General features: G+C 42.2%; 1 protein-coding gene across 1 annotated transcript in view; it reads right to left on the bottom strand.

Annotated features, from left to right (window-relative positions):
- The window catches only part of LOC121673052 (KN motif and ankyrin repeat domain-containing protein 1-like), a 129,340-nt gene that overhangs the window by 88,842 nt on the left and 13,403 nt on the right, over positions 1–27,095 (bottom strand). Inside the window, 1 exon segment of the mRNA XM_042046088.1 lies at positions 7,333–7,463. The gene's annotated coding sequence lies outside the window, so the exon portion shown is untranslated.

Below are 27,095 nucleotides of genomic sequence, written 5' to 3' on the forward strand. Positions count from 1 at the left end.
GATGGTAGCAAGCAGCACTCAGGTCACTTGCACAGTACATTTCTAATCTAGGTCAAGTGACTTTTGGAAAGGTACCTTTCTGGACCAAGGCATATTTTTTTAGTATGAAAAAAATAAATGTCAAATTGCATTAAAGCTCTTTTGTGTTTGTCAGACTACTGATTGACTTCCGGGGGGGGGAAGGGGGTAAATGAAGAGGTCTGAGTAACACCATCCATGCACTGCCCAAAGAGAGCGGGCAGATGCAGAGGAGAATCCAACCCCACGGTACTTTGGGAGACTTCTTTATCTTACAGTTTTTCATTTCAGTAGCTTCTAACAGTGCCAGTGAAAGATGCTCTTTTAAACAAACAACAGGAACAAAGGATTTTCAAAATTGCATTTCACTACCAAAAATTACACACACACTCATACTCCCAAAATGTCTAAAACCAGAATTGTAAATAACATGGCTGAAGCCTGCACTTCTGTAAAAAAACAGAGCTGCACAGTTGCTCCAAAACCAAAACCACAGGCAAGTCAATGTCCAGTTGTTTGTATCTTCTGTAGGATCAAACCAACGGTATCCTCTTCAACCAGCACAGAATTTTTAGATGCCTGTGTAACATCTGAACTGTGCAAGTATTTAAACTGTGGTAAAATTTGCCACTTTGACTTACCAAGTGAATTACCACAGATCTATTGGGTGACCTATAGAGAGAATCTCCTTTTTCCCTTCCATGACAGCATTCTATGTGAGCCACAAAATTAATGATGTAGAATATCAAAACCTTCTTCAAGAGTTGAAGCTTTCATTTAAATATTCACAGCCTCAACACTGCTTTAAGATAAATGATTTTATATTAACAGTAAATGAGACAGATTTACAAAGTCAGTAAGAATTCATAAGTTTTGCATTTTAATCACTCAGCCACTGTATTTGACTTACTCCACAATTTTCTCAGAAAATGAAAAAGTTCTGAAGAGTGAGTTATTCTCAGTGTAAATCTCTAGCAAGCCTCTGTCAGCCATGTTAGTACTTTCACCAGTGGTTTTTCCTGCCTTCTGACTGCAACAACACAACCAGTTTAATTACTTCATTACCTAATGATTTCTAACCTTAAAAGACTGCAAATATATGTAAAGTTAAACTAATAAACAGCAATTCTCCATGGAATAGAAGAAACCACTGTAAACATCAGTATAACTTGTGAATTCTCTAGCCCTACACTTTTACAAAGACAAAAGTAAAAATCTGTAGAGGTCTACAAAAGGATATGTATGTACCAAACATAAAAGAGGGAAATAAAATTCCATAATTCTAATACAATATTTGCTTGGCACAAATTGTACATTCCCTTGGCTGTATTACAGTAACAACCTGTGGGAAGCTACCATTCCAAAAAATATAGCTTGAAAAGAAGTTTCAGCACTGGACATTTGTTGGGAAGACTAAGCCCCTTATGGTTTTGCTGGCAAGTTGTTTTTTTTTTTACTTATATATTTATTAATTTCCAGTTTTCAGCAGTTCATTGTACCTTCGTTCAACTACAGGGAAAGAACTGTTTAGTTTACAGCACAGTTTTATATGCAAATTACATTCAGTAGAGTCTCTACTCATCATAAGTGTCAACAGAAAAAAAACAGGATGACAGATTTAAAGCTTGGGATTTTTTCAGAAACTTTGAAGGAACACTGAAATTACAAAGCATGCTGAACTCACTGTAAAGCATTTTTTCTAAGCATGTGCCAAATGAAGTATATTAAAGCATTTTTTCTTCTAAATGTGCTGTGAGACTTCATGCTCTATTTTCTAGTTCTAAATATTTGAGATAATTAGGAAAGTTCTGTCTGCTGCATGGAATCAAACTTACTGTTTTCTTAAGTCCCCCTGAATTTAAGTTTGCTTCTACTCTGTGAAAATATTTCTATTACATTTAGTAACACTGGAGACAAAGCAACTTTTTGACCCCACACAAATCAAAATTCAGAAAATTCAGAGTTCAAAATGAAGAGATATTTTACTGCCAATAGGAGGGAAAAAAGTCTTAACAAATCAGCCAGTTGCTGCACTAACAACGTCAAATAAAGAAATTGTAGAGCTTATTCTACCCTTTATCAATAATGCATGGCTGCGCACAGACAATTTATAGCTGTTTTCCATCACTGGGTATTGTGCAGTACTAAATTAAGTCGACAAAATTCAAGGACAGTCCACCCACACAGCTACTGTAAGCCAGCCAGGCCACTTTGAATAAACATTTTAAAGGCATAAAGTGAGTTTTATTAGCATGCTGAGACACAGTTCCTAGTGGACAAAGCGTCTCCCTTGAAAAAGTAAAAGTACATTTAGCAGAAAGAAAGATGAGTTACCCTTGTGCCTTACACGTAGAGAGAAACAGCAAAAGAGGAAATAAAAAATAGATAGGTAACAGCTCAAAACCCTAAACTTGTTAAGACTAAAACATGAAACAAGAGAATTTATTTTCTATACTAGAAACTGACTGTCATTCTCAAAAAATCCTGAGAGGTGCTGAACTGGTGTAAGGTTCTGAAGGCAAAAGAACTAAAACCCAAAGATGTTTTGGCAGGATTTTTTTTTTTTTTTTTATGTTTCAATTGTTCCAAAGATTAATAGAATTATTTTTTAATCCTTCACAAGTAATATAAATCAGAAAAGTACACAAGCCTTTTATCAATATAAAGATCTAGTTACTGTACTGAAATAACTCAGCAGCATTTACTGTGCCAGTAAAAGAAGTGAGGGGTGGGGTCCCTTCCACAGACCAAATTCACCAAAATATGGTATGGCACAAGCTGGTTGCTTTTGGTCAGTACCACCACTTCCAACCACAGTGGGCCCCCAGCACCTGAATGCCTGAAATGCAAGAAAGCACCAAGGAACTTGGAGCACATCACATGCTGGCCACCAGCAGCACAGGACGCAGACGCAAGGTCTACACATCCAACAGTTTTCCCCGGACTCTGCTCCGGCAGTGAGCGATATGCAGCTGCGCCCTCCACCCGGGCCCTCCTCAGCTGGGTTTCAGACATGGAGTCAGGTGCAACCAGCCACAAGGTGGATGGCAGCACCACCAGGAGGTGGGTTTGGGTCACACCACAGACTTCTACTGCTGTTTCTTTTACAGTCAGGCTGCACAGCTAGCTTCCCTCCAGGAAGTGTTGGCAAGCATGAGGTTCGTGACAACCTCTTCATACACAGAACACCACTCCAGCTGGGACCCTCCAGGTGTCTCTGGCAACTGGCATGACAAGATGACATGGAAAAAGTCCTTCTGTGCAATGTGGGAAGGTGGAAGCTGTAAAACAGCACGGTTGGGTAGCTTGATGGCCCTGTGGCACATTTAAGCACAACCACAAATAAGGGGAGGAAGGATGAAAGAACCAGAGCTTAAGCCACAACTGTTTGAAATTAGTCAAGTGAAAATACCTAGTCAAATTTAAAAAATGTGACTGTATTTATTGTGCAGTCAATTGAGAGTTGTGCAGTCTGTTGAGAGAAGAAAATCAATTCTGTTCAGTCGTATTTGGATTTGAGCAAAGCTTAACCTCACTCACAATACATGTACTTTCTCAAAAATCAGATCTCCCTTGCACATGAAAGTATGTCAGGGACCTCTGAAGCCAACTAATCAGTGTGTAAAACTCCAATTTAACTGCTCCAGCAAGCACTGAAAATTCAGAAAGTGAAAGGCCAGATTTCAAGATAAACAGAAGTGTAAAAAACCTGCAGCTTAAGGACCAGCTAAACAAGGTGATTCTTGAGCATTTGTATTTGAACCAGTCTGCATTTTAATCTGTCAGAAGTAAAAGGTTCTCTTCATAAGGTTGGTTGTTGTTTTTATTGTTTTCCCTCTTAAACAGGCTGAGTTTCTGCTATAAAAAGTGAAAATGCTGGTTTGAGTCTGATGATAAACTCTCTTTTTTACTAAAATCAAGACTAAATTAAGGCTACAGGAACAGCTTTGAGAAAACCCAGGCAATCCCAGGGAAGCAGTCATGGTTTTATAAATGGAAATTAATTTTAATAAGTCTGTTGCTCATCTCACATTGCCAAAGTCTGTGATCCAATTAGAAGTGCAGTGCTTTAATGATCTGCAAAGGGATCACACTCAGTGAAGTTCAGAAAGAGACAAAATGCTCTTGGGCCCTCTCCATGGAGTGTATCACACCAGTGAGATGCTGGCTTTGTAATTCACAGGCAAAAAGCACGGGGGTGTTCACATTAGTACTTCAAGGTATCAGTACCTGTACAAATGCAAAATGCCTTGAGCGCTATGAAATGGTGCGTTACCATCACAGCACACACACTCTTCAAACACTTGTGTTTTGCAGAGAGAAACTAAGCCCACTTCTCCCAAAACTGGCTGAATTAGTAACTTTACACCTAGTGTACTGAGATTTCATTGTTAGCACCTCTCTGTGCTGATGGCTGTTGCCATTAATGCCTCCCCTGCCCTCTCTAAGTGCCCAGTGCTACTGGCGTGTACAGGACTGCTCACCACGCCACTCCACCTAAGGACAAGCAAAGATACATTTGTATCTATGTAGGTATGTAACGTGGAGGGTACTTAAACTCCGAGCACCTGAAAAGGAAATCTCTTCACCCTGCTCCTCTCCATATCCACAGCCTTGTGACAAGAGCTGACACTGTCTACTTCTCAATGACTTTACCTGGTGCTCCTGTGCTTTCCAAGGCAGTCAGCAATCATCCCCGTTGTCAGCTCCCTGACAGCAGACACAAGTCTGCTCTGGATTTTCCAGCCTTTCTGCAATCATACTCTTCCTCTGTCTGCATGTGTTTTCTTACAGCACCCTCCCCTCATCTCCCATCCTGTACCTTGCAGGGCCACCCATTGCACCCTGCTGGACATCCAAGCTGTGACTGCCCTATGTTACTGGCACCTGCTGCAGTGCACTGGCAGGCCTGGGGATCTTCAAAGACAACCTAAGAGCCCCTATGGGCATATATACACACATTTCCTCCACTTCAAAGCAGATGCTTGGCTGATGGCATCCACTTCTACAGCCAGAACATAGCTGCAGCACACAGCCACACGGGAACTGGGACCAGCCTAGTCACAACAACAGTATGTTTCCTTATTTTGCCTTTTCTAAGCATTTCTCCTTCTGTATCAAAACACTTCTTTGCCACCAGCAAAGATAAAATCCACCTACAGATGCTTTTCCTGGTGAAAAGAATAATCTCCAGAAGAGCAAGAGCCCAAGTACACCCAAGTGAAGAACAGCATCCTGCAAGGAGGAACAGACACTGCTCTATGAGCGAGAGCCCAGGGACAATCCAAAATGCGCTGGTATGAGGCCTGCAGAGGAAGTGCACACAGGCTTCCCAATCATGGCAGCGTGTCCCAGGTCTACTGCAGCACCCTCTGCTCCCTTTCTGAAATCCTTTTTACACAACAGAGAGTCAGTGGAGTCTGGGTGTTTCCAACTACACACACAGACCTCTTAATGTGTCTAAAGTTCATGCAGTAACGAAGAATGGCAGGAGATCTGCTTTTCCACACTTTCACAATTGGGGAAAACCATCTGGTGCCCACGTGTCTTTGGAATCACTAGATTCAGGAGCCCTTTACCGGCCCCAGAAGCTGGCAGCAATTCAAGTCCACATCTGTAAGCGCCAAATCTACTCCACACTCAAAAGCCAAATGAGCCATCCCCCACTGCTTGTTTGCACTCTGATTAACACAGTAAAAATAGCACAAGACAAGCAATTAGCCATCCTAGATAATAACAATTGTCAAGAGACTAAATCCTTCCTCTTCAAAAGAGAAGTTCAGTTTTAGGTGTGTCTTACCCCTCATCCAACTCTGCAGCACACTGCAGTGCATGCAATAAGGTGGGCAGGCAGTGATACTCATCAAATGTAAATAAAAACAGGATTCACCTGCCACTTCAAACAGCAGCTGTCAAACGTGAAGCAATCCAGGAGTCAGTAGCAAAGAGCCTTTACCCATCTGGGTTTCCTTTCTTAGAGATTTAATTCAGGCCATCCCTTTGGTGTTGCTCTTAACACTGATCTTCGCACAGGGAAAAAGAAAAAAAAAAAGAAATCTATACAGCCCTGTCCTGCTGGGGTATTTACATGCAGTCACTGGTCATCTGCAGCGATAAGAGGCCATGCTGCTCACTGGGCACTGCATAAACGTGGTACTGACTGACTCCCTGACAGTCTGGTGTCTGGCTGCTCTGCTGTGCTGCTAAGAAAATGCAGCAGCACTACAGTGCAGCTGAAAAGGCAGCCATAAATCCAAAAGATGCGTACAAAACATGGGTAATTAATGAAAGATCACAGCAGCAATGTCTAGTCAAAGTAGAATGGTCACTTTTCTAGCTACACTCATGTTTAGCTTCACAGGCTCATTCTTCCTGATGGAGAATTTGTCTCGGCAGGGTATTATATAGGGACTGAAGACCACCTACTACTAAATAATTATTGATACATAGATAGAAGGACTAAGATATTCTAATGGAAAGATACACAAGCACTTAAGAGTGTAGAATTAATGATTTAGGAAAAGAAAATAAATTGTTTCTGTATGAATGTTTCTTCAAATTGCACGGATTTTGTCTAACTGAAGTCAGTGAATCGGCTTCTAACCAACAAATACTGATAGCTGGGTCCAATACAAGACTTTAGGTTCATATAGTTTTGTGCTGGTTTTGGCTAGGGTGGAGTTCATTTTCCTCACAGTAGCTGGTAAAAAGCTATGCTTTAAATTTGTGCTAGTAACAGGATTGATAACACAGGGAAATTTTAGTTATTGCTGATGAGTGCACGCATAATGTCAAGGCCTTTTATTGCTCCTCATACCATGCCACCAGCAAGGAGGCTGGGAGTGCACAAGGAACTGGGAGGGAACGCAGCCAGGACAGATGACCCCAGCTGACCAAAGGGATATTCCAGACCATATGGCATCACACTCAGCATATAAAGCCGAGGGAAGAAGGAAGAGGGACCATTTGGAGTGATGGAGTTTGTCTTCCCAAGTCACTGTTATGTGAGATGGGGCCTGGCCTTCCTGGAATGGCTGAACACCTGCCTGCTCATGGGAAGTGGTGAATTAATTCCTTGTTTTGCTTTGCTTCCATCCTGGTTTTTGCTTTCCCTATTAAACTGTCTTTGTCTCAATGCACGAGTTTTTCACTTTCACTCTTCTGGTTCTCTCCCCCATCCCACTGGTGGGAGAGGAGTGAGTATGGGAGTAAACGACAATAGGTTGATTAGACAGCAAGAGGTGGGGCTAGGACAGTCTGTGGAACCATGTCTGTCTTCTTCCCGCTACCCCAGCAAAAGAAATCATACCTTACCTTAAAAGACTGTAACAGAAGTGCCAGTCTCTACTTTCCTTTAGGCCTTTTTAAACATCAGAAAATGCAGCAGATTCAGCTAATTCAATGTTTCAGCATTTGACAGCACATTCAGGAACCTCAGAGTCATCCTACAAGAACAGAAATTAAAAGAACCAATCAGTCATTGCATACGTCGTGCAATGTATCTTATGCTTAAAACTGCTGATACCTGGAAGGGCCATGCTGCTGAACAATAAGGAAATTACCAACAACCACAAAAATGAAAGACTAAGTTATTTTTTGTTTCCAAGGTGAAATGCTCAAGCACACTTTGGCTACAGCACCCTGAGGAGAACGCATGCATCTCACAATAGCTGTGTCATCCTGCCCTGCCTTCCCAATTTAAATCTTTGTTCAAACAACAGTCCATGTGAATGCACAGAAACAAAGCTCCAGGCATGTCAGGATACACCAGCCACACCAGTTACAGAAACAGAGCAGTAAATGTTTGCAACCTGGTACTAGTTTGAACGGGGAAATGCATCAGAAGCCCATGTGAGCTCAGTATTAGCACTTTATAAGCAAGGATCTTGATGTATGTGGAAGACACATGGAGGTACTTTATAAACTACAGGAAAAGGAGAAACATTTACAGATGGACTTGGCTCATTTCCCCGGACAGGCTTTTCTCAAAATTCTCATCTTACAAGCACTCAACCTGTACTAAGTAAAGACACTCCAACTGTAGCAGAGTTCAGGCCTGCACCACCACGGCACATAAGGCAGCTCTCTTCCTCCACAGCAACTCAGCAAAGATGTTCCACCACTAAGGTTTAGATACTTGTTTTTCAGCTCCAACCCGTGTTTAATCCCCCACAAGAGCAAACTTCCCAAAAGTAGAGGCACATCCACACACACACCAACAGGGTTCCTTGCACTGAGATATCCTGCCTCACAGCCACTCACAGGTACAGTTCCAGTCAGCTGCACCCTGAGGCAGTTCCAATGTGGAACAGCTGCACAATGATGCCACTTTGACACTTGACAGCTGTGGAGTGATGGGCCAGCAGAAAAACTTACCTGTATCTAGCATGATTACTCAAGAGAGTTTTAAAGATTATTTTCAGGCAAAAGACACTTCTTATCATACAGGTTGTTAAGTACTTCCCTAAAGCATTGGTATGAACAGACAAAGTGACCTCTGTCCCGTTTTGTAAAATGACAGCGACTGGGGGCTTAATGGAGTGGAAGCCAATCATATCAAATAAAAATTATAGAGGTTTTTATTAAAAATTAATAAAAAATCTAGCATTGAAAGCATGTCACAGGCCAATGTGCCTACACAGAGATAGATAGATTGTTCTAACCCTACACTGTTTACAAATCCTTTAAAAAGCTTCCTAAGGGTTAATTATCTTCATAAACTAAAATAAAAAATAGCATTTGAAGGGAAACTACAAGGGTCCATGTCTTTGGAAGGAGTGGAGGGGGAAACTAAGTTGGACACCTACATTTGTTAAAAAACAGAAATCCAAAAGCCCCAATCTTAAATAAGCTTTAAATTAGTATTCAGTGTTCTTAAGTTACTCCAAGGAAATGGCAATAAATTTCTTCACCCCTCCTGTTTCCAACACTTTCTCAATTTACTTTTACTTTTAGACATTTATGTAAAATATGAACATTTTACACAGCAAGTTACCTATTCATGATACCTTGAAAACGCCTTTCTTATAATGGGGGTACATTCTAAGATGATTACAAATATCTCCATTTACATAATAATAAAGACTGCAATGCATAAGGAAACTGGAGATTATAGGAAACAAATTATATCCTTGGAGCTCTATATTCACAGATTATGGGAAGTACCACAATCATTGCTTTTCTCTATAACCTCCTGCACTACACTTCTGAATAAAGCAGTGCAGCAGTTTCCAGATGTTCAATCAGCAGTTATACACCCTGGGCCACTGTTCAAGGACACAAAAACCTGTCTTTCAAACCCCTGCTGCCATGTGTCCCTATACCATGGTGTCAAGATCATTCAGGTATTTCTCATGGGTTAATTTTTCTCCAGCAGATTTCACATTCTGCACATTGTCCCACAGCTAGCATAAACGCCCTACTGGGTACTCTGTAATTTAGCTGAAGAGAGTTTATGCCCACACCTGTTCCAGATCAGCCTGAAAACACAGTAACTGTGCAACACCAAAGGCCAGAACCAGGATGCAGCTTGAGCCCCAAGATGAACTAGTAACAATGCTGTGGAAATTGATCCTCTTTGTCAAAGAGAACTGATCAAAAGTCAGAAATCCTTTAGGAGCTAAGATTTATCACATACCGTACTGTTTTGCACACCAGATAGAAAGAATGCTTCAGTTTCACTTTTTACCCCAAACAAATCACAGCATGCATGTGTACACAATCATCTGACTCCTACACATCCAAGCACAACCACAACAAAAAACAGTACATACACCCATTTTTTCCCTTAAGGGGAGAACAAACCACACCTAACAGGTATTAATAAAAACACCAAACATTAGAAAACATTCTGTTACAACGGGTATTTTAAAAAAATCTATGTAGCATTAAGCAAAATTTAAATCTGTACAAAATGGATGGCTGTATCTCACATTAAAAAAGTAACTGTTCTTCTAAACTGCCTCACAAATGGCAATCTAATTTCATTTCCAGCCAGAAAATTTACTCAGTGATTAGCATGACAGTGTTAAGCAGAAGGAAAGAAAAGCAGAAATTAAACCAAACATCAAACAGTTAAGCAGAGATATTGAATATACAACAGGAGTGCATTTACTGATAAAGTTGTCATTTTTACATGAAGTTCTAACCTTTGTAACATTTAAGATTTAAGCAAAACTTGCTGTGTAACAGAGAGTCCTTAAAATCCCAAAGACATGGTGTTAACAATTCTTAACAAAAGGTCCACATGTTTCACAGCATACTTCACTAGCCTGACAAGTTCCCTACAGATGGGTAACACATGTATTCCATCTTCTCTCCTTTTCCATTCTAAAACTGTGCAACACCTCCTCCCACACGCTCCTCCAACACACACACTTCCCTCCAGCAGACAGCAGCCTGATTCACTTATCTAAAGAGGAATTTACGCTGGCCTGAAAAAACACCAGTCCCTCAACTGCAAGGCCATGCCTGGATAGTTTATTGAGATATTCCTCAGATTTTATATCCAACAAGCACTGCTAAGTCAGCTAGAGATGTCCTGCATAGCACCAGAAGGGTAGTTACATTCTCGGTGTGAAGGAGACATCATTTTAAAATAAATCTGAGTGTAACATTTCCAGTGGTGAAGACACTATTTCCTGGTGAACATGTTCTACCATCTTTGGTCAGAAAGCCTTTAAGCTGTCAAAAGCACTACCCAGCCTTGGTAAATTTCACTGACATAAGTTCTCATAATTACTAAAGAAAATAACTAAGGCTATGTCTGGGTGGCACAAAGCACCATGCTAATTACCCCTTCAGAGACACTAATTAATCCGGGCAGGACACCACAGTAACGTGACTGCTCTGCCTGGGGAATCTCCCAATGCTGATGTATCGTGCCATTTGGATACCTGCCTCCCACCCCAAGCAGTCTCTACCAGATGGAAGAAGAGCCTTACACCAAAGATGAGCCCTTCATGGAGGGGTGTTTCCTCTCAGAAGCTGTGTGTTTTACTGAAATCGACGATCTTCAGCACACAAGACTGAACTGCACCAATTCTTGACAAACAGTAAAATAATCGACAAGCAATTACTGAGCATCCTCGGCTGCTAGGAGGAGCAATGTGAGAGGGTATACCTACAGTCTCCTGGGCCCCAGAAGAAAAGGTTCAGGTCAGCATCTCAGAGGAGCCACGTGTAACGATAATGGTGATTTGTCTGACAATCAGCTGCGGCCATTCATGCCACATTTTAACAGACATTTAAAACAGACCACGGAGAAACCCTCCAGCACTAGTGTAAATGTTCTCCATTTAGTAAGCTCCAAGGAGCAGGTAATAGTGTGGCTGTTAGCAGGGCAGAAGTTACACTGTTGCCAAAGTGACTTTGCTTTCAGCTTTCTGGCAATAAAACAAGCCCTGCGCTGAAGCCAGAACACTTTATCTACTGAACCTGATGCGACCTCTTGGTACCGAGAAGTGCTCTTCACGTACTGCAAATGGACTTTGATCTTCTTTTGACTTGTTAAAACACATACAGTAAGGAATAACGTACTCAGCAGTCGCTTAAAGCACCTGTCCCAGTAGGAACTGGTTTTTGAACAACCAGAGTGCAATAGGGAAGGGGAACACCTGATAGACAATACAACCTGCAGGAGAACACAGCCTCATACCTGTCCACAACACAGAATGAAAAGACACAGAAGGGTCATTCCCTGTGGCACAAACAAGCAAAAAGAAAATGGAAGTGTTTTACTGCATGCAGAACAATTTCAGATTCTGAAGAGCCCCTATTGAGTCCCCTTTCTCCTCCTCACAAATACACATTTAAAAATTAATAATTTCTGAGACAATCCTGTTCTTATGGCCTCTCTCAACAGAGACCTTTTGCAAAGCCCATTAATTCCGGAGGATTTACTTAAGTGACATGGATCACGTTGCAGGTAAATGGGATACACCAGCTCAGCTAGAAGCTGCAGGCAAGGCTGGCTTCTCACGTGTCAGTCACTTTTGCACAGACAGAGGTCACAGCACAAGGAAGGGCAGCTTCACCTTGGGTTTGTACCACTGTGTTCAGAAGTTGGTGACTGCTTTCAACACGTGGGCTGTTTCTTGTGGCAAAAGGACAACTGTCAAACAGAGTGCACTGCTTTGAGACAGGGAGAAATCACATCGATTAAACAGTATCAAGAGTCCTTGAGACTTTCATGGTCTCAGCAGAGAGGACAAATACTCAAACTTAAGTCTGCCAGATACAGCACAGATGAATAAAATACTATAAAAAGCATAATAATTCACTTATGATAAATTAAACTGCATTTCATGAATAGGTGGTTAAAGCAACGGTTTGCACACTTACACAAATACTTCAAGCTCATGAAAAATATAAAGGTGTCATAAAAGACACATTTACTACCCGATCCATTCCAAAAACATTCACAAATGTTGTCAAAACATAGGGTGTACATCTGAGTTTAGGACTGCCTAATAAAAGGCTGTCTCCTTCAAAATACTTTCTTTTACCCAAAGGCTGACTGTGAGTTGTACACAGTAAAAGTGACAAGATAGGTAAACACTTCAGTCTCCAAATAACAAAAACTGGTCAAGATTGTGACAAAACCCACCAAGCCATACAAATGTGGGCTGAACCTTAATATCTTCAGCTGTCAAGTCAGGTGAAGTTAACTCAGCATTCACTGTACACTCAGAGGTCAGATACATGTTCCATACCCTCCTCCAGTGCCTTCCCTACAGAAACTGGGGAGTTCAGGCTGGGCTTTGTGAGAGGAGACCTGTGCTTGGTAGGACAAACCACCACTGCAATGCAGATCTTCAGCTGGCAAACAGAGATCTGAGTTTTAACCAGAAATGGGCAAAGTTCTGAAAAGAAACAGCACAAACGTCCACTCCAACAACCGAGGCTGATGACAGAGATGAAGCCTCACTGCCAGTGCTAGAATTCACCCAGGACTTTCGTTTCTCCCATCTGCAGGGAGACTGCTACTTGTGAACTTCACCTATACAGGGGATTCACACCCGGTGACTGAGGAGATAGAGTCATTAACACACCCCAGCTTTGTTTGTGAGGGATTTTTCTTCCACACATGCCCATGTGCAGCCAGATGTAATTCTTTGTTCTCTGACTGCAAAACTAAGATAGCAAATCTCAGCCCAGATCTTAAAACATAATTTATTTCTTATGGCTCTAAAGCAGGATGGAGCAAGATGGGCTTTACAAGGCCAGTTTAGATGGGAGACTTGATGTTAGGCACAGAACTACCTATCATCTTCTTTTAACTTTCCTCAATACATCAATTAAATCCTGTACTACATCTCTTATCCAGTTACATCCTTTGCTTGTTTACATCACCATATCATAAAATACCGCTGATAAGCAACAACACATGATAAATCTGTGCTTGCTTCCTTAAGGCAAGCAGAGATTAGGAAAGGGCATGAAGGTATTTCTTTTGTCTTGCAATGAAAAGGAACTGGAAAGGTGGGGAATGAAACTGAAAGGCATCATAAAACACTATCTTGCTTGCCTTGTTCCCAGGTGAGACAGCCTCTCACCTCTCTGTGAGACACATGATGCTCCTGAGGAGAGCCACATGCTTACTCCTCTGGTTCCATCTCAGCTGGACAAGCAGAGGAAGGGAGGGAAAGGGGCCTGGAAGCTTTTAAAAGGCAGAAGATACTTCACTAAACATCTTAAACTTTAAAATTCTGTTAAAGATACAGAACTGATAGACATTATCTCCAGGAGCAGCAGATCTGAAACACTAGTAACCTTTACGAATCCCAAAAATGTTTAGTTGCTAGATTTCAAGTGATAAAAGCAAATCTCTGTAAAAACTCCTTTGTGCTCTTTCCCTATCCACACAGAGTATGAAAACATTCCCAGACAGGTGTCAGTCACCACTGCACCTCTTTGCTGACTTTCGGGTGGGGGAAGCCATGCACACAATCAATGTGATTGGTAATGCAAGCTTCGTTTATTAGCAATACAGAGGCACTTATATAGTATTGAATACAAGCTTATCAGTTCTTTAATTAGTTTAAACTTACAAAGGCGCATTCTTACTTCTACATAATTGGGTTAGATAAAAGACTACATTTGGCAAGCTTTATGTTTTGTTTTGAGAGATCAAAAATCTTCCTTCCTTCTCATGGTCAGTATATCTCATCAGCACAGGACTGTACCTCCTTAAAACTCCCTTTTTGTTTCTCAGGCCTGTTTCTCACACAGGCACTCTCTCATGAAGGTTTCTTCTCATGCAGGCCTTTGCTTGCAGGCTCTTGCTTGTACAGTTCTGTTATTAATTTGTTCCCTTTATCAATAATCCATGTCCCTGATCCTCTAATCATTCTACAAAACCTCTTCATGGGTGTAACACAGCTATGGCTAACAATAGGCAGCTGGTCTGCTCTAGAAGCATGCCAAGAACCTGCACCTGCATCCTGCATTAGGGAATTCGTCCTTCACATACCCATCTCCATATCTAGCCCTGAAAGCTGAAGCTCCCCTTACTCAGGGACAGGCAACATCCTGAGACTTCAAGTCAGAATGACAATCAACAACAGGGCTCACATCTTCCTCTGGCACCAAGTCAAACCCTGGACCAGGTCACTTCTTTGCAGCTTGGGCTTTCCATATGCATGTTACCTAGCTGGCCTTTGGGGATTTTTAAGTGGATATTAGGACCATCTTCCTAGTGATATTCTAAAGTTTATATTCCTGAAGAATGGGAATTTTGGAAGGCCTGTGGTGGACCAGCATTCAAAATCCAGCAATGTTTGGGAATAATCTTCAGCACTCACCACATGCTCCTGTAATAGCTTCCTGTAACAGGAAGTTACGATACTGAACCGAGATGAGAAAAAAAACTCCATCATATTTTCAGCCTAAAGCTCTGAAAACACAATGAATTGATGAACCCCAAGCTGCACAGTGCTATTGGGTTGCACGCTCCTCACTGCAGCAGGCTGCAACAAGAAGGGTCCTCAAAAGTCACATGTCACTGAGGGCCATTGTCATGGTAATACTGTTTCCCTTGTGCAAAAAGAAAAAAAAGCAGCTGTGACAGCTGTCTCATCAGATGTTCTTAATCAACTACTTGAAGAAGAGCTAAAAGCAAGGTCATTTTGAATTTACCTCCAGTGAACCAAACTAATCCAGAATAACTACTGTATGTTCCCATGCCTTCAAGAGCACCACGTTCTAGACAAAACACTCTCTTTTTAGATGAGAGATGGTAGACAAAAACAGCATTTCCAAGGATTCAAAGACCAGGAAAATTACATAACCAAGGATGTGGCCTAAAGGAAAAAGACAGATTATACCCCAGAGTTCCACCATCAGCTCTCAACAGAACAGCTTCCCCCAATTAAACTTCAAGCCCAATCATGGTAAGACATTTGTTAGTGTCCCTAAAAAACAAAGCAGTTTGTCCTAGCACAAGGAAGGAAAATTAGCAAGGGGAGGACAAGCAGGACACAGGCAGTGCTGGTTAGGGTGTTCTTCTCTTCTGAAACTTATCATGGCTTGCATATTCAGCAACAGCATGGAACAGGAACTCTACTAAAGGCAGCATACACAAATGGCAATACTTTTGGAATCATAAAATGGTTTGGTTTGGAAGGGACATTAAAGATATCTAGTTCCAACCCTCCTGCCATGGGCAGGGACACCTTTCACTAAAACAGCTTGCACCAAGCTCCATCCAGCCTGGTCCTGAATGTTTCCAGGGATGGGGCATCCACAACTTTTCTAGGCAAACTGTTCCAGTACCTCACCACCCTCACAGTAAAGAAGTTTTTCCTAAAATCTAATCTAAACCTATCTACTTTCAGCCTTAATCCATTTTCCCTTGTTCTGTCGCTACAACCTCTTGTAAAAAGTCCCCCTCCATCTTTCTTGAGGGCTCCCTTTAGGTACTGAAAGGCAGCGATTAAATCAACCTAAACCCTTCTCTTTTCCAGGCTGAACAATCCCAATTCTTTCAGCCTTTTCTCATAGGGCAGGTGCTCCATCCCAACAACCATCTTGGTGTCCCTCCTCTGGATCCAACAGGTCCATGTCCTTCCTGTGCTGGTACCCCAGAGCTGGATGCAGCACTGCAGGTGGGGTCTCAGCAGAGCAGAGCAGAGGGGCAGAATTCCCTCCCTGGCCCTGCTGCCCACGCTGCTTTGGATGCAGCCCAGGACACGTTTGGCTTTCTGGGCTGTGAGTGCCCAAGGCTGGGTCACATCCAGGCCCTCACCCACCAATATTCCAGTTCTTTCTGCCAAAAAATAACTAGTGAGAGACTCTCATTACAATACTACAACACTCTCTCTCCACATATAGAACATCATCCCCCTCTCCAAAACATTAAACACTAGATTTTCATGCTCCAGCTCACAGACATTAAGGCTGTAATCTAACAACATTCTTCCAAAGTAGACTGGGGAAAACACATGTGCACAGTGTGATTGTCACTGTATGTTTCTCTTGAAATGCTAAAAAATGTCACCTACATGCAAAAGTTCTGTCTGCCCACACAGTGCATAAAACATGAATGTCACTAAGCAAAGTGACCTCAACCAATTCTGCCTGAAAAGTTGCAGGCTCTCATTTGCAAGGGCAGCCAGCAAAAGGCAGGGGAGGGAGAGCACAGAATGGAAATGCAGATGAAAAAAGCCAGCACGAGCTTTGCAATGCTACTTTATCATCTCAGCATGCTTGCAGGTACTCAAGGTCACCATGGATGAAAAATCACAAATTTAACTTAACAGTCCCACCACTGCTTCTGCCGAGCAGAATTTGACTTGTGTGGGACTGTTCGGGTTGCTGCAGCAGTTTGCAAACAGTTTGTTTACCAGAAAGACACCAACCAGGCGTACACACACATACTTTAATACTCCTTCTACACTAAGTACTGCCATTCAAAAACAAATCACCACTTCATGCCACAAGTACTCTCCCATTTAGATATGTTTTAAAGAGTCCATTAGATTGTAACACCAAAACCTACCCAGTGACACAAACCAGATCTGATTTCACTGTTTCCTGAAAGAGCAAAAAAAACCAATATTAAAAACTTACAAGCTGTTAGTCCACCGTTTCTCTCTGGCACACGGTACATTATTTAACTGCAATGCCTGAAACAGTAACTTGACCTCTCTGGGAAGGTGGGCGGTATTATTCAAGCTGAAACATTAGAAACATGCATAATTACTCTGGGTATTTGCCACACATTCTTTCATCCGTAAACCAATATGAATGGAAAAGTCACACTGACACTCCAGGCTTAGATCATATCCCAGCCATCAATTATGAAGACTTTTTATGAGGTCCCAAGAGAACAAAATTTTTTAGGGCCAGAGAAATTTTCTCTGGACTTAACTGTGCATATGTTACAAAGACAAAACGTCAGTGCTGCCAACTCAAAGCCAAGACTTCAGCAGGCTAAACCATGAATTTTGAGCTTTCTGCCCCAACACTGACAATACTGTAATTTTGTTTCCTTCAACCCCACACACCCATTGCATTCATTGATGTGGCACCTCTGAGGATGCCTGCTGTAGCACCAGCCACATCCCATCGTTCATCCACCCATTCCTGCAAGGTGTTGCCTCACACACCTGCGGGGTGCCTGCCTGCTCCTCAGCAAACCCAAGGACCTTTGGTAGAATCAGACCATCCATAGGGCTGGTTGGAATAAAAACCCACTGGAAGGTAAACAGGCAGATGAAGCTCTAAGAAAAGAGACCATGCTTGTTCCTGACTCCAGAGGGATCGGCAGCTCATATCATGGCTGCCTAAGCTTATGGCAGTTTGCCCTTCACACCAAGCATACCGAGTGCCCTCTGCATATAGCCTTGTCTTCCCTTCAAGGATAAAGCAGCATTCACCTTTCAAGTTTCAGAAAGATGAATCAGAATCAGGAAAAAAAAAAATGAAATACTACAAGCCAATATTCACAGCTGGAGCTGTGAAATACACAAAACTATCAGTACTTTTAAGGCTAGAAAACAACACAAAAAGCAATTTTTTCTGAAGATGGAGGAAATGCTATTCACAAGAGAGAAGAACTGCACACACATGTCAAGTAACAGTCTCCTCTAGCTAAATTCTTGTATCCCTCAAAATCAAGACCCAGCTGCACTCCTGACCAAGTGAGATGCAGCAGCATCTACAGCTGTTCTGATCCCAGTTGCCCCTGAACTTATTTTGATACCAACATCCACATCGTGCTGTTCTGGGCAACATGTAACTTGACTAACCCCTTGCTACAATGGAACTTCCAGTGTTCTTGATTCAGCCCATTTTATTCTTGGTGCTTGGCACAAATACATGTGGAATAGAAGGTATTTATTTCAGCTAATTCCCCAGGCATTAGGGACAATGCATGCATCTGGAACACTGTTCCAGCAAAGATACATGAATAATTCTAGAATCATTCTTCTGTTTTGTTTTTCAAGCAGCCCAGCTCCCTGCATCTCTTGTTTGTCATTATATACTTCCAAAACTTTGGAAATCACAGCAATGCATGTAGTGAAACACCTCTCAGTATTTTAAGTCAGAATTCGTAGTTTCAACAATGTGTTTTCCCTTTATGCAGGATAACCGTGGATGTCAGGGGATACAAGTTGCCACGGTAACCTCATAGAAAGTAAAACTTCAGGACAATATTTTCCACATGAATTTGAAATCGCAAGATACAAAAATTGCTCAGTGCCAAGTTATTTTGACTACATAACCAGAACTTGCTGGTGACTTTTCTGGCAAGTTTTAAATATGTTTTTGTAGACAATGGTTTATGCAGAGTTTAAAACCTGCATACCTTCTTACACATGCGTGAAAAATGTGAACAGCTTTATTGTGAAGATTTTCTCCCTCTTCCACATAACCTAAAAACAAATTAAAAGATGACAAAGCAACCATCTTAAGCCTTACCTAAAATATCTATTCAAAAGGTCTGAGGTATGCAATGAAAATGCTTTAAGTCAAACAAAAGTGGCTTGTAGTAAAGAGAGGAACAGAACAAAGATCTGAGTTTGCATCAAATGCTGGTTGCAATCATTTAATTGCCACCGTTTAAGAGCAGGAATTTCTCCAGTCTGTTTCAGTATTTGCTATTCCAGTAAATAAAAATAAAGGGAAAAGTCAATATTATAGTTTTAAGGTTCCAATTTTGAAGTGGTTTGATAACAACCTTCCACAAGTCATTCTCATGGGAAAGAGCTGCTAGAGCACAGAGCTAATTAGGGCTTCTCAGTTAAGCTCTTTCTCCCGCTTTGTTCAGAAAACCTGGACAAATAGCTTATCCATGGATAAACCTGGGGGCCTTTCACAAATATTTTGTATTCCACAGCAAGCTTAGGCACATTACATAAACATCTGGAGTACGCACTAGGAACACGAACCTCCTTGCTCTGCCCTGCAGCAAGTGTCTTCATGACACTTTCATCAACAGTGACAGAAAGAAAAAAGTATTATTGTGGGCTTCCATCCAAAAAAATGTTGTCATCTATAGCCTGTCTGTATGGACACAAGGATTTGGGGCAAAAGGGAGGAGGGGTAATTCAGGTGCATAAACAACTGTTCCAGTCTTCCTTCTCAGTACTTAAGTTCTGAGAGAAAGAAGGAAAGAAAGAGCCTTGTATCATTATTAAAAGAGAGACTATTTCCAGAATAATTGGAGACTAAAATGCTTTGAGGTAAAGCAGCAGTGAAATCACATATGTTCATATTTTCCCTGGAGGTGCAGTCCGTTTTGGAAGTGCTCTTAGCATACAGAAGTTAAGATGAAGACAACTCATTCTGATGTGCTCTGGCACCGCCTCAGACCAAGAGCAAAGAGAAAACCACAGACGCTGTATGAAAGAGGGCACCTGCAAAACGTCTCTGCTGTGTTGACCATGCCAGGGCCCACAACTGATAAACCAGTTGCTCACAATACAGCAGATAGCTTGATACCACATTTCACAGCATAGCTGGATTTGAGTCAAGAATCTACTTGCTCTGGGAGCCAAGCTATAAATAAGGAGGGAAAGGCACACAGTTCTCTCTAGCATGCTTCCCCCAAAGTCCTAGAACAGCAACATCAGTGCCTTCAGTTTCACTGCAATTCTGCTGGCATCTTTGCAGTCTATCAAGCCTAACCACTGAACAATTTTTTGTGTGTATTTATTTTTAAAATCTGTAGAGCTGTACCTTACTGTACATTGCAGCAACTGCATAAAAGGTGCAGCTTCGCTATCTCAAAATATTCCCTTCACAAAACCAGGGAAACAAAGTCTCTCCTCGCTGCTTCTCCAAAGGAGAGCACTGAAGGCTTCTGGTAAGAAAGACAAAAGCAACAGCAGACAACCAGTGTGATAAACTACCACACACATTTTACTCTAAGGAGTAGTAATTAGTCATTTAAAAATACACAAAATCCATGCATGTGTTAAAACATGAAAGAAGATATCCTGAGAGCTAGATGCTCCTCTGAGATCACATTTCAAAGCAGTGCAGTATCATTCTGTTAATCTTTTGGGAAAACCAGCATGGATATTCTGCTGCAATGTAATTAAGGCAGGAATTCCAGCCCCTCCATTGTGACCTTCGAAGAAACCCCAGGGGTCAAGAGCAGTAGCCTATACCCTGCTACAGCGCTAATATAGCTGTAGTATAAACAAAAAACCTCTTGCAACAAGAGTACCAACAAGTTTCAGGGAGGAAAAGGGGGGACATATAGATACACTCAAAGATACACTGCCATAAAACAGCTTCTACCACAACCATAAGTGAAAAGTTGTTTTTCTAAAGGTTGTTGGAGAAATTTCATTTTTACCATGTAGGTGGAAAAAAGTTGACATGTTTACTTTCATTTTTTATTCTCAAGAAATACCCATGCTTATCAAAACAGTAACTAAAGACTTGCTTTCTTAGAGCAATGTTTAGCGAACAAAATGAAGCCAAGGGAAAGGTGACTTCTTGCTGTAACTTGAGAGAGGGTGGGTTTGGAGAAAGTGCTGGTTTTTTAGCCCTTGAGCCACAGTAACTCCCTGGTGAAACTTCATGAGCACAAGCAAAGCTGCAGCCTGCAGTGACAATGCTAACTCTTGCCCTTTATAATGTAGCAGTCGTGCCCTCTGTCCCCAACACCTCTCAGCGGTGACCAACAAGGACTGCCCCAGCCGAAGGACAGCATGGACAGGCAAAGTGTGCAAGCTGGGAATGGCAGCAGCCCAGCTCCTGGTGGAAACTTTAACTGAACTCTACTCAGAATGCTTGGCATAAGCTGTCTCAGGCAGGCCAGTAGCAAATCACGACAAGAGATAATCAGGTAGGTTTTTTTCTCATTCTTACCCTTTGCAATCTGAGAACAGTGAAAGAGGACACCATCTAGCTAGAAGGTTGCTAATTAATTCCTCCTCACCCAGGCACTGCAATGCTTCTAGCTGCAAAGTACCTGCTTATCTAGGAATAAGCACTAGATAGCATTTTAAGAACGGGCTTCATTTGTTTTGAAAAATGCCATTAAAAAGGCAAATTATCTCAAGATTTTCTCTATCAGCAGCGAGAAAAAGTGAAAGTAAAGCACAATCGCTCTTGCCTGATTAATTTTCAGAGCACCAACTTAGCCTGCCCAGTGAGTTTGGTGGGAGGTCAGCATGCCAAAGGCATAGATGCTTTTAAAAGTATAATGAGATCTCATATCTCTTAGCTGAACAAGTTTCCCTGGAAATAAACTATTTCTGAACAAGTTGGAGCAGGGCAGATATGCCTTTCTGCAAGAGCAGGTCCAAAACGCAGTTGCAAGTGACATGGGTAAGACATGGGTAGCTAAAGCACTTTAAAACCAAGGAAGCAAGACTCTGTTGTCTTAAGTGTCAGTTATCTTGGATCAAAGGCTAAAAAAAGCTGCTTGGGTATAGCACTAACACAAGAGATGAGTCTGACAGAAGATACAATGGAAAAACACTCCACAAAAAGAGTTCAGCACACTTTTCACACTATCGATCGCAAGCATTCTGTGAACAGCAATGGTTTGCCTACTAAGGCAATGGTTTGCCTACTAACTGCTCTGCTAGTACTATCACAATACACATAACAGAAGTCCCAACAGCAAAAGTCAAAACTCCGGGCTGTCATTAGGCAGACACATCCAGAAGCATCTTCTGAAATATCTGCACTCAGCTGTAGTGTTTTGGAGTGGCAAAGCAACACCACAAACATTAAAAATTTATAGAAAAAATCCGCCTGCATGAACAAAGACTCAATCTAATGTATGTTTCTCCTTTTCATTCTATTTATGACTGAGATGTCCCTCATTTTAGCTAGGACAAAAACCATGGAGTTACTTAAATTCATATTTTGGGTTTTTTTTTTTTCAAATGAGGAAGGACAAGTAATAAACTGCCACATCCAAAGTAGCTCTATCTCACTGCCTTTTTCCAGTTACATCAGTAGCTCCCATCTCTTCTTTACCCAGAGTAAAGCAGGAGTACCACGTCTTCACAACTGCATGAGTACAAGTGGGCAACAGGCCAACTGGACAAACACAGGCAATGGAAATTTTTTTTTTTTTTGGTGTTATCACCCTCTAGATACACAGAGCTCAATGCACAGGAGATGTGCAGCCTAGCCAGCTGTGTTTTCTCACACAAATTTTTCATCCCTTTGTCCCCATCCTTTTCTTTCTACCCTCCCACACAGCAATTTCAGCCACCTCTTTTCCCCTGGGGAAAAAAAAAAAAAAATATAGTTTCTGGCCTTACCACAGCATACAAATTTCATTAAAATCTGAGAAGCAAGAATGTTCTACTTTGTTTGAACCTGAAGACACCTGCAGCTCAGTCTCAGGTGAGCAATTCAGAGCCAACAGCAAGAAAATGAAAATGTCAAGGACCAGATACTTCCTTAAAACAAACCAGACTTTGTGCTGGGCAAACAATAGGAATACTATTTGTTTTGCTTTCTTCTTTTTAAAGCAGAGACCTTCATTGTACGAGACATCATTCTAGTTAATGAGTCCCTCTCTTCAAGCTCCTCTCTGACAAACTTACTAGCTTGAAGGCCTTCTTTGGACAAGAAGCCAGGAAAAGGTCAGCTAGAAGACCCTGCAGATGCAGCAAGCTGTATCAAGAACACCGATGTCCAGAAGCCAGGCTGGATAAGCAGCTGCGCTCTGGTTGATTACCAGGCATTTCACACCAAGGCTATTCTATGTGAAGAACATTACAAAGAACAAAAAGCATAGGGACACATTTCCTACTACATTCTGTTACTTCTTTGAAAAAGCAATAAAATTTCGTTCTTGAGTGTGAGAATGAGGGCGAGTCCTCCCCTGCTTGGAATAAACACACTTGTGCACATTCCTTCCTTTCGTGCTGTGTACATCTCTACTTGGCATTGCAAGCTGTTGCAAGATGACTCAGCTTGTTACTGATTAACATCTCACTTAAAGTCTTTTCTGTGTGCCTCAGTCCAACTCTCTTCATATCCATCAGGCACCCTGACACCACGCATTTCTTTCCATTTTGCCCTCAGGTGCACCAGACAAATACTAACTCAATAGCCCAGAGTTCACCATGTACTACCAACTTTCTTCCCCTCCTCTCCAGAGTACAACCCCCCCTCCTTCAAGCTACACAGTGCTGCAGCACAAGCCTTTCACATCCCCAAAGGCCCTGCAGGCAGCAGAACCGGGCTGCCACCCCAGACTTCCATACCTTCCTTTCCTTTCCCTCCAAATGGAGTCAAGAAGAGGTGTCAGGTCAGGTATCTCCAGATACCTGATAGATACCGGCAGCTGAGCTACCATGCAATGTGTCACCTGTTTGTTTCTGGAGAGCAGGGCCTGGCCTTCCTGCCCAGAGAGGGCGTGTGTGCACATACAGGGTGGGGAGTTCCTTTAGGGAGACTGAAAAACAGCTCAAATCAGAGAGCAGGGAAAAACCGTGTACTTTAGTTTTGGGTATATTTCACCCAAACAAAATTTTTATAGGAAAAAAAACCAACCTGTTCAAAAATTTTGAAGAGAAGGTGTCCATCCTTCATAATGGGACGGCTGTCTCGAATAGTCATGCAGAGCTATGTGTTCTCATGGACAAAAGGAATCGCCCCCCAAAGAAGCTTTCTTATAACAGCTTCTAAAATGTGATGTTACCCAGCCACTACCTCACTGCCTTGCACCCTGACCTCCCCCCTCCCACCTTCTCCTCAGGCATCAACACAACTTTACTCATCTTTATTTCCTCACAGAACACATTCCCTAGCTGAAGACCCCCTCCATCTATGCCTGCAGCTCATGCTGCTCCCACCAGCACTGGCCCCTGCATAGACATGCACACACCTGTCCCAAGAACAGCACCCTACCTGTGTTCCAGGGAACAAAGGAATCCCAGGCACAGGATCTCACCCCTTCTCTCACTCTACTCCCACAGCATGGCATTTCCAATAAAATATTTGCAAACACACAGACGCACAAGCTGTGAACGCTGCAGAGTCCTGCCCAAGGGGGTCTTACTTTACCGCATTTTTGCATGGCACAATGAGCACCCGTAAACCCTGCAGTTCCCAGGAGCCCTGAGAGGAGTGCACACGTGAAGTCACATCTCCACAGTGTCACAAAGCTGCCAAAGGCCAAGGCAGTGCAGTGACAACAGTGCAACTGTCTTTCAGACACAGAGGTAGAGAAAAGGCAAAGAGAAGTCTCCGTCAACAGTGGAAGCTTGTTTGCTGCTTTCAGAATTATATCAGGAGATGAGCTAAGACACCTTTTGCCACCTGCACACAACTTACTGGCACACCTGATCTAATTTCAAAATGTGATCTTTAACAGTCCATGCAGGCTGTTCTGTAAAATTAGCAGTGTCAACCCCAGTATTGTTCGGGTTATAGCCAAAAACCACTCCTGTGCCAGGACCACTCACTCACAAATATCAGACAATATTTACATATGCATCAAACCCACAGTTTGGCAAAAAATTAATTCACCCAAGAGTGCTTTGATCCTCTGACAAATCATTTCCTGACTAAAGTTGAAACAACAAAAAGGACTTTGGACACCAACCAGCTGTCACACTTAGCTGGCACTAAATCCCACAAAGCCCGGGAGGAAAGATTTAGGTGGTGGGAGGGGAGCAAACGGCCTATTTGCATTCACAGCATGCAGGAAGTTCCTTCTGGAAAGGCAATTCCTTCTCTTGCTACCTATCTGAAGCAAGCTAATGGAACAGGGATCCATGAAAATTTACCAAAAGGAAAGCAAGCAACTGCAGGACACTTTGGCAGTACTGAAGTATTGCAAAACTTGTTGGATGTACTACAGCTGGAGGTGTTATGTGTTAGAGGAGATTTCTTTTTGGTTTTTTGTTTTGTTTTTTTTTTTTGCTTTGCTCTCCAAAGGATGCTTAGAAACCGACAAATTTCCAAATGCAATGACCCATTTGAAACCTCTGGGCCTGAGCTGAGTGAGAGGAAAACAAAAAATGAGCGTAACAAAGAGCTGAGACAGCAGCTGGGAAAAGTGAAGGCAGAGCTGAGGTCTAATAGTCATCTCCTTTTTTCCTACTAAAATGAAGCATTCAGTTACTTGCAACCATAAAAAAAAGTCCTGATGCTGGCACACTTCTTTCAACATTTTTCATCAGATAAGTCTCTCAGTTATTAATATTTACTCGTGCTTCTACTGGCAAATAGAGCATTTGAAAATTAAAAAGAAATGCAGCTTGGGGGGACGCAGATTAGAAGCATATTTTGCTACATAGTTCTGGTATGATGAACACTTAATTAAAAAAACTACCAAGAAAACTCAAACATTATTAATCCAACATGCTGAAAGAAACAGTCCACAAAACGAAGTAATTTCTTCCAAGCTTCAGCCTCATTTTAACTGATGTGTTTTATCACCAGGCTTTGAGAAATTGGTCCCACCATCTCATTAAATCAACAGTCCATAATACACAAAATAAAAAAGAAGAGACTGACTAACCCTGGAGATGCTCTTGATGCCTTGGTGTTTATTAACTTATTTTTACTAGACGTGTCCTAAAACCGAACTCCTGAAACTTCTCCTTGTGACAGACTTGATACTATTCTTTCTCATTAAAACAAGTTTTCTCGGCAGGCAACTCTCAGATGTGCTGCTTGACCTGCCACCTGCCTACTTCCAACGAGATCAGTATCTTCAAACTTCGAAGCACAAAGGGACCAACTTGATCAAACTCATGCCTGGCACTTTGAACTGCCTAACACCAGATCCAGAGCTGACATTACTCCAAGCCTTTCACAGGGCTCTGTTGTGATGCAAATAAAGTACAATCCCCAGACACAAAAAAGTCATTAAACCGGAATTAGGAGCTATAAGTAACTGGCAAACTGAAGGAAAAATCCGGGTTAAAAGGAACACCAAGGAAAGACCTACACCTAAAGTGGGAAACGGCTGTTTACAATTACACTTCAGCAAACACAAGGAAACAGGTATGAGGACCGCAGTGCCCTGCAGCAGGCAGCCTCCACCGCAGGCTCAGCCGACTTTGCTTCCACAGCGTGAGCTGTGCGCTCACGTCACCTTTCTCCCCCATAAGCTTGACAGACTGTGCCATCCAGCTCTGCCCGTGGGCTGAGAGCACTGACAGCACTTTTAACTTTGCAGCCTCCTGCTCAGCCCGCCAGTCACACTGGCCGGCAGATGAGGCCAAGGCCAGCAACAAGCCAGCTCTGGGAGCGACCTGGAGCCAAAGCCAGCCAAGCTCCCAGCAGCTCCCCCAGCTGCTGACCAAACAGGGAATTGAGCAAACTGGGCAACAGCAGAGGAAACACTCACATGCTATTAGGTCAGGAGTTAAAATATCTCAGTGACCTGCAACTTCCATCATAAACAAGGGCTGATAAATGCCAGAGCCTTAGGGAATATAAACTCATTTACAAAAAAAACCCATCCAGGCTCTGATGCAATTTCTGTCACTTCCAATAGACAGCAAGACAAAAGTAAGAAGGGTTTTCTTCATTCTGGAAAAAAAAAAAATAAACCTAAAAAACAACCAACCAACCAAAAAAAAAAAAAAAACCAACCCCAACAAAAAACCAACCAAACAAAAAAGCCCACCATG

Source organism: Corvus kubaryi, unplaced genomic scaffold (assembly GCF_017639235.1).
Source record: "Corvus kubaryi isolate FWS band 111438036 unplaced genomic scaffold, C.kubaryi_AGA036_p1.0 65148, whole genome shotgun sequence".
In the NCBI taxonomy this organism is placed as follows: Eukaryota; Metazoa; Chordata; class Aves; order Passeriformes; family Corvidae; genus Corvus; species Corvus kubaryi.